At 49.7% G+C, this 8,186-nt stretch overlaps 1 long non-coding RNA gene across 1 annotated transcript; it reads right to left on the reverse strand.

The window, feature by feature from the left end:
* Nucleotides 1-5,316: 5,316 nt before the first annotated feature.
* LOC311625643 lies at nt 5,317-8,186 on the reverse strand. Its single transcript, XR_014795546.1, has 4 exons — nt 8,071-8,186; nt 7,073-7,839; nt 6,834-6,960; nt 5,317-5,733 (listed from the first exon to the last, which is right to left on the reverse strand). It is a non-coding gene; the product is annotated as an uncharacterized lncRNA (long non-coding RNA).

Raw genomic sequence — 8,186 nt, forward strand, 5'->3', positions numbered from 1 at the left:
TATGTTTATAGTGAGACCCACACATGAGGAGGCCCTCCCTCAGCTCCTGTTCTTCAAGGTAATGCAGTTGAGCAGAGAATGACTGAGCACCAGCAGGTATTGCTCCCTGTTTTCTAAAAGGGACACGTTACTTTTCCAGTGACCACAGGAAGTATGCAGCACAAGATACACACGTGTGATATTCTGAATGTGGACTACAGTGTTAGGACACAGCAGAGAGGAGATGGCTACTTTAGCCTGCAGATGTATAATAAATTGGTGAACGCTGAGTTAAGGGAATTGCCTTCCCAGAACATCTGTTGGCATCCAGAGCATCAGGGTAATGTTTGAGATGAATACAAGATGCCTGCTCACTGAAGAGTGACCCTTACATTCTCTGTTTCCACAAGCAGATAACGTTTACTCCTAACACGGAGGAACCGAGAGATGCTGTGAATTCTCTCCCGTGTCATAAAATAAATCTCCATATCTCAAGCAATTAAAAGTGGAACTGCCTTATAAGCCAATGATTCCACTTCTGGGAATATATCTGAGGAAACCTGAAACACTGGTTGGAAAGAATGTCTGCACCCCTATTTCATTGCAGTGCTACTTACAACAGCCAAGGTTTGGAAGCAGCCCAAGTGCCCATCAGCACATGAGTGGGTAAAACATGTGGTACATTTACACAAGGGAACACTACTTGGCCATAAAAAGAAGGAAATCTTGCCTGGCATGTGTATCTCAGTGGTAGAGCATTGGCCTGAGCACAGAAGGGTCACAGGTTCAATTCCTAGGTTGCAGGTTTGCTCCCTGGCTCTGGTTGGGGTGCATGCATGAGGCAATGAATTGAGTGTTTGTGTCACAATGATGTCTCTCTCTCTCTTCTTTCTCTTCCCCTGTCCCTTCCACACTCTCTAAAAATCAATAGAAAAAATATCTTCTGGTGAGGAATAACAAAAAAAAAAAAAAAAAAAAGGAGGAGTAGGAAGTGGAAGAAGAGGAGGAGGAAGGGAAGGAAGGAAGGAGAAAGAAAAGAAAAAAATAAGGAAAAAGGAGGAGAAGGAGAAGAAAATATTATCTTTTCAGACAGCATGCATGGACCTGGAGAGCATTATCCTAAGTGAAATAAGCCAGTGAGAGGAAGACAAGTAGCATATATCGTCACTTATATGTAGAATCTGATGAATAAAATAAACTAACAAAGTAAAGACAGACTCATGGATACAGAGAACAGACTGACAGCTGTCGGGGGGGACGTGTTGGGGTACAAGGTAAAAGGTGTTGGGGTACAGGGTGAAAGAGAAGGGGTTAAGCAGAAGATAAACACAAACAAAAATCTGATAGAAAAAACACCTTGTTATTCTCAGGATTTGAGATCACACTTTTAGTATTTGTCATGTTTGACTCGGATATACTAAAAAATTCTCTAAAAAAAGAATAACACAAAACTCCAAAGTAATTAAGTTTTTAAGAATATAAACATGTTTATTTAAATGACAAGCTACTAATGAAACAATTGTAAATATAGAGGATCCAAGATGGCTGCTCGGGTAGACATCTAACCGCAGGAGCACACAACAATTTCAATGGAATGCAACTAAAATGTAGAGTGGACATTGCCCAGAGCTACAGGTAGTCGACTGACTGAAAATCCTACAACAAGAAGGAAAGAGAAAACCAGAAGGAAAATCACAGGAGCTGAAAAAAAGCCTAAGGTACGGAGACATGCCTCGCGCCCGCATGAGAGGTCGCAGCCGGAGAGGAGGAGAGGGCTGAGTGCTGCCTGGCGTTCCCTAGCAGGAAGGAAATAAAACCCCCAGCCTGGGCTGAACCCCCAAACCAGCAGCGCTGAGCCCCAGTTATGGGCCAGACCCTGGGGACCCAGGCTCGGGCAGGGGGAGACGGGGCTGTGAGGCAGAATCCCAGGGGAGCAGCGAAAAGCAGGGCCCCCGGAGTCGTGTGCACATTGCACGCAGAGGACTGAATGTTGACTCTGATGCTGGATTACCCTAGCCGGAAGAAACAAAGCCTCCTGCGGTGCTGAGCCTCAGTCCGGACTGCTCTGAACCCCAGTCCTAGGCCAATCCCTGGGGACCCAGGCTCAAGCAGAGGGAGACGGGGCTGTGAGGTGGAGTCCTGGGAGAGCGGCGAAAGGCCGAGCCCCCGGAGTCGCACACACTGCGTGCAGAGGACAGTCTGTTGACTCTGATCCTAGACTCCCCTAGCGGGAAGGAGAAAAAAAGCTCCAGACTGGAGGAACGCGACGAGGAGCAGGAGCCCCTGCTGGACACCGGCCAGCCGGGCACCAGCAAGGAGCCGGGCGACAGGGCCCCCAGGGGGGGGGGTGCCCCTGAGCCTTCGACCGCTAAGCGTGGGCAACGGAGCCAAGGCTGGGGGCTGCTTCCTGGGCGGCGCCGACCCCGGCAACAGGCTGAAGCAGTGCAGGAACCCATGGAGAACAAAGGGGTGCCACAGGCCAACCTGCTGAGCTCCCAGGACAAGGAGGAAGAAACCAAAGAAGTTCTCAATGTGAAGAAATCAAGTGAGAGCAAAAGATAGTAAAATTACTTAAGAAAGAATACAAAGAAGATCTTGAAAAATCAAAGGCTAAGTCAGAACTCAACTCACCAGCCAACATTGCAACATAAATGCGTTAAAAAAAAAAAAAAAAAAAGAAAAAAAAAGGACAGAATGTTGGAACAGCGGTGGCCAGGCCTAGAGTGGCCAGGCACAAGGCAGTGGCAACCGGGCCCGGAGCAGCAACGGCCAGGCCCCAGAGCAGCAGCAGCCAGAACCAGAGCATCAACATCCAGCACTGGAGCAGCCAGACCTGGGGCAGTGGCAGCCAGGCCTGAGGCGGAGGCGGCCAAGCCCAGGGTGGCCAGTCCAGGAACACCCAGGCCAGGAGTGGCCGGGCACAGAGAAGCTGGGCCCAGAGCAGCCGGGTTGGGAGCAGCCAGGCCCAGAACAGCAGTAGCCAAGCCCAGAGCATCCAGGCCGGGAGCGGCCAGGCACGGAGCAGCAGCTGCCAGGCTGGGAGCAGCCAGGCCTGAAGCAGCCGGGTCGGGCGCGTCCAGGCCCGGAGCAGCGGCTGCCAGGCTGGGAGCGGCCAGACCCGGAACAGCGGCTGTCAGGCTGGGAGCTGCCAGGCCCGGAGCAGCGGCTGCCAGGCTGGGAGCGGCCAGGCCCGGAGCAGCCAGGCCTGGAACAGCTCGCTCCTTGCCTGCCCCTGCCCCACGGCTGCCTCTCAGACATGGCTGGAAACTTTTGCGGGAACTTGAGGGTCTGCTGAATCAAGTGATGAAGGCTTAGATCTGGATGTGTTGAGTTAGTATAGCGCTGGGGAGTTGATCTGTGAGTGCCTTGGGTGGGGCCTGGATGAGGCTGGTTGACCTATTTGGAAATGTCTTTTGTGTGAAGTGTATCCTTGGGCATGTGGAGGTATTATTGATTTGAGAAAATGCTAAGTAACTGATTTACTATCTGAAAAATTTAAAGTTCTGAAAGTTTTTTATAAAAATATATTTTATTGATTTTGTACAGAGAGGAAGGGAGAGAGATACAGAGTTAGAAACATCGATGAGAGAGAGTCATCAATCAGCTGCCTCTTGCACACCCCCTACTGGGGATATGCCCGCAACCAAGGTACATGCCCTTGACCAGAATCAAACCCGGGACCCTTCAGTCCCCAAGCTGACGTTCTATCCATTGAGCCAAAGCGGTCTTGGCTAAAGTTCTGAAAGCTTAAGGTCTCTTGCCAAAAAGAGGTTTTAAAGCTAACACCTTAATTTTAATGGAGAAAGGGGAGGACAAGCCCTTCCCACCCAGAACAGGTAATCCAATTCCAACCAGCAATTATCTTTAAACAATGTGTTCATTTACATTTGAATGTCTACACCTTTTGATAGCCTAAGGGCAAGTTTACATGTAAATAAGTTTGCTTCTCAATTCCCAGGGCAGAAAAAAACAAGGTTTAAAATTATTAGATTTTATTTTATTTTAATTTTTTTAATATATTTTATTGATTTTTCGATTAGTTGCCTCTTACACACCTCCTACTGAAAGAATAAAAATGTTTAAAAGCTGTCTGTGTTATCTCAACTACCCAAGGCCCCCGCCAGTGATGGGAACAGAGCCCTTAAAGCTGTCTCACTCCCTAAGGTCCCCCCCTTCAGTGATGGGAACAGGGCCCTTAAAAGTTGTCTCAAGAAACAGCCCCGAGCAGGGAGTAAATGGAGCAGACATGGCTCTGACAGATAAGAGAAACAGGATAGCAGAGTAAACTTTGCTTTGACAGTTAAGTGAAATAGGGTATGAGATTATCAGACGGGACTGTTGACTTAGCGCAAGCCCTGTCATAGAATATGTTATTAATGAGCCCAGTTCCCCTTTTAGAATTCCTTTGTTCCCCTCTTCCCCCTCCGTGTGTAACCCCTCCCGACATATAGTTTTTGCCTATATATACTTGTAAGATTCTTTGCTCGGGGCTCGACCCCTCTGCTCCTGCGTGAGTTACGAGTTGAGCCCCAGCGCGCTGGAATAAAAAGCCTCTTGCTGTTTGCATCAAGTGACGCCTCCTGCGGTTGATTGGGGTCGCCGTCTGTCCGTGGGACAGAGTGAGGGTCTCCCTCTGGGGGTCTTTCACTACTAGGGATGTGCCTGCAACCAAGGTACATGCCCTAGACCGGAATCGAACCCGGGACCTTTCAGTCCACAGGCTGACGCTCTATCCACTGAGCCAAACCGGTCCCGGCTAAAATTATTAGATTTTAAGATGTATTCTTAGAAGTGTAAAAGTTTAGCCGAAACTGGTTTGGCTCAATGGATAGAGCGTCGGCTTGGGGACTGAAGGGTCCTGGGTTCAATTCCAGTCAAGGGCATGTACCTTGGTTGCAGGCATATCCCCAGTAGGGGGTGTGCAAGAGGCAGCTGATGGATGACTCTCTCTCATCGATGTTTCTAACTCTGTATCTCTCTCCCTTCCTCTCTGTACAAAATCAATAAAATATATTAAAAAAAAAAAAGGAAGTGTAAAAGTTTATTAATTAAAAAACAACAACAACAACAACAAAAAGGAGATTGAAAAACCTGATGAACAATATTAGCTGTTGATTGTAGTAGAATCTGCAATATGGGAGGGGAGTGGACTGACAGTTCTCAGGGAAAGGGGGAGTGGTGGATGCGGGAAGAGACTGAACATAAACTGTGCACCTATGGATGAGGACAATGGGGGGTGGGGAGGGGGCGGAGGGTGGGGTGGGAACCTGGTGGAGGGGGGAAGAAATGAGGAACCTTTGTAATAATATGAACAATAAAGATTGATTTAAAAAAAAATAAAACACAAAATTATTTTGTGTACTGAGAGAAGGCCTCAGGTTTGGCACTTTTTTGGCAATATCATTTGGGTGAAAAGCCATGATGCAGAGATGTATCTGATCTTCCACAAAGAAGATGGAAAATGTTCTCTTTGTGGAGATTTCTTATTGTAGCTATTGATGTTTAAATGTAGAAGTCACATGTCTTAGCACCACAGAAAGTGACCTGAGGTTTAAAAAGCCCTGAGGAGGATAATCAGCAAATGCTCCTCCTGATCAGACCCTGGTCTCCGGGCGGAAGGTTTGAACTCCTCCTGTTCTAAAAATGAGCAGCAGGTCATCCAGAGACAGCCGGGGAGAGGCAGAGTTGCTGAGCTCGTTCACACCACCAGGGCCACCTTGGTTGCGTTGTCCTCGTCCTGGTCGCATCAGCAGCCTGCGGAAAAGGGCGAGTGTTGGTCCCAGGGGCTGAGGATACAGCACTCCAGTGACTCCCCACCCCCAGCTCTGTCCCCACCAGAGTCATGCCTTTCCCTGAACCTGCCATCCCTGCCCTGGGACAGCAGCCTGGACCAAGCTCTGTTCACCTTCTGCACATCACAGCGTCACCCCAGCCCAGCTACAGACGTTCTGGGCTCAGGACTAAAGTAATGAGTCCATCTGCTCCCTTCACTCAGGCGTGATTCTCCTGCGGGTGGGAGGGTCTAAGGACCTGGTGGGAGCTCTGATGGACAGGAAGGCCCTTCCTGACACCTGACAGCTTGGGGAGGGTTGCAGACAATTTCCTTCTTCTCCTTTCTCTCCCAGCCTCTGACCTAGCAGCACACAGAACTCTCAGAATGACCGCCCAGCCCTGCCCTAGCATAGGGGCCCCTCAGTGGCTCAGGATCTGGGATGTGGAGGAGGTCGGCTGTCTGTCAGGTGATTACACCAGGGCTCAGCCAGGAATCCCAGGCCTCCTTCTAACCTTAAGGTTTGTCTTCTTAAGTAGTCCTGACTGTTCACCTCCCCCCTTAGTGGGCCTTCCAAAGTCCCTTTTGGGGAACTCCAGCCTTTTGAGTTGGGTCTGCAAGGCCTTCCACTTACCTTCCCGGCCCTCTCCTCTCAGCCCTGGATACTCCCTTCCCTGGACACATCACATGCAGCCGCCATGCTGCTCTCCCCTGAAAGTGAGTACTGCCCACGCCCTGTGTGCCTCTGTCCCCGCTCCACCCACACTGGCCCCAAACACTCTCCCAAACAGAGACTCTGGGTCCGGACTGCAGTCCCTAAACCCCTTCAGCATGTGCCCGCCTTAGCCTTGGTGTGGGCTTCTCCCGGTCCCACTGGCATCCTCATGAGGAGACAGCAGCACTCAGGGCTGAGCTTGTGCAAGTGATGGCTGCTAAGTGGCAACATGTGTTAGTCTCCTGGTCCAATTTCCAGGAGCAGAAGTTTAAGGAGGGTGGGGTCAGGGGTCAGGGGTCAATTCATCTTTCCCTGTCCTCACCCCAGTCCATCTGTGCCTCATTGCCCACATAATTATGCCCTCAGTACCTGTAAAGGCCTCAGCCTAAGATGCCAATGATGATCAAGCAGGGGACGATCACAGAGAGGATTGAAATGATGGGCGTGTTGGCCTTGGACGGGACTGTGGCTGTGGCTGTGGTATTGGGTGATGCAGCTGGAATGGAACACAAGAGTGACATCCATGCAGAACCCCATTCTACGGAGATGCCTCCTCAGCCCATGCTGTCCCGTGTAATCCTATGATGTAGACAGTTTCTACCCTCTACATGTGGCAGCCATGGTGACGGATCCTGGGGTTGACGCAAACAGAGATGGGCTCACACAGCTAATGGGGGAAGCAGAGGCTACAGCAATCAGTCCAGCTGCGACCGAAGAGGAGGTGGCACATGAGGAAGGTGGTAGAGACTCCTCGCATGAGCTGATTTGAGGTGGTGTTAAAGGATGTCCAGAAATAGTCCAGGTGAGTCAAAGAAGACAAGTGAAACTGAGAAGAGGCAATAGGACAAGGAAAAGGTCTGAAAACAGAACAATTACCGCTTGTTTGCAGTCAGCAAGAAATGCAGTGAGTGGTCCAAGGTTATATGAGGCAGAGAAGTGAGGAGGTGAGAAGGCCCAGGAGGGATCCCAGAACATATCTCTGGTCCTTATTCTCCAAAAAACCCCTCACCGTGGCGGATGGGTCATTTTCTCAATCCACACACAGTTTGAATGCCATTTCAAAGCACCTACACCCTCATTTCCCCGTAGAATTAATTACCTTGTGTGCTCAGAATTCCATCCTGGAGACATGAAACTTGTTTAAGCCAGTAAATACAGTCTCCAGCTGAGGTCTTAATAAGGAGATCGGTCATATCCTTGTCACTTGCCAATATTTTCTTTAACACTTTGCCTTTATCATGCAACACTGTCCAGTTTCCATTCTTGGAGTCCAAGAAGAGATACACCTGTCCATCCGATCCAAACTCTAAGGATGCGCTGGTTCTTCCATTGGATTCCTCCTTACACACCATGCTGCCCTGTAGGGAGAAAGGACCTTCCCACCCCCATGGGAAGGAGGTCAGCCATGGGTCTCCACAGAGCCTTTGTCCCCACCTGGTGTCCAGCCCTTTGTTCCCCTCTTAGTTACTGGTCCTGCTCTGTCCTCTGTGTCCACACTGGCTCCTGAGTCTCTTGGGTGGGACCACCTTCCAATAGTTACATAAACACCATTGACCCCTAATCCTCCAACCCCATTTTACCTCTTCCCTGGGTTTTGTAAACTTACTGCCGGTTGGAGCAATCTCTGCTTTCCTGTCAAGCAGCTTCATCATGAGCTCTTTTATCAGGTCTTTTACATCTCTCTGGTGATTCAAGGCCTGTGTGGCACTCATCTCCAGAACA

The sequence above is a fragment of the Pipistrellus hanaki genome (assembly GCF_964339955.1).
Source record: "Pipistrellus hanaki genome assembly, chromosome: 7".
Classification (NCBI taxonomy): Eukaryota; Metazoa; Chordata; class Mammalia; order Chiroptera; family Vespertilionidae; genus Pipistrellus; species Pipistrellus hanaki.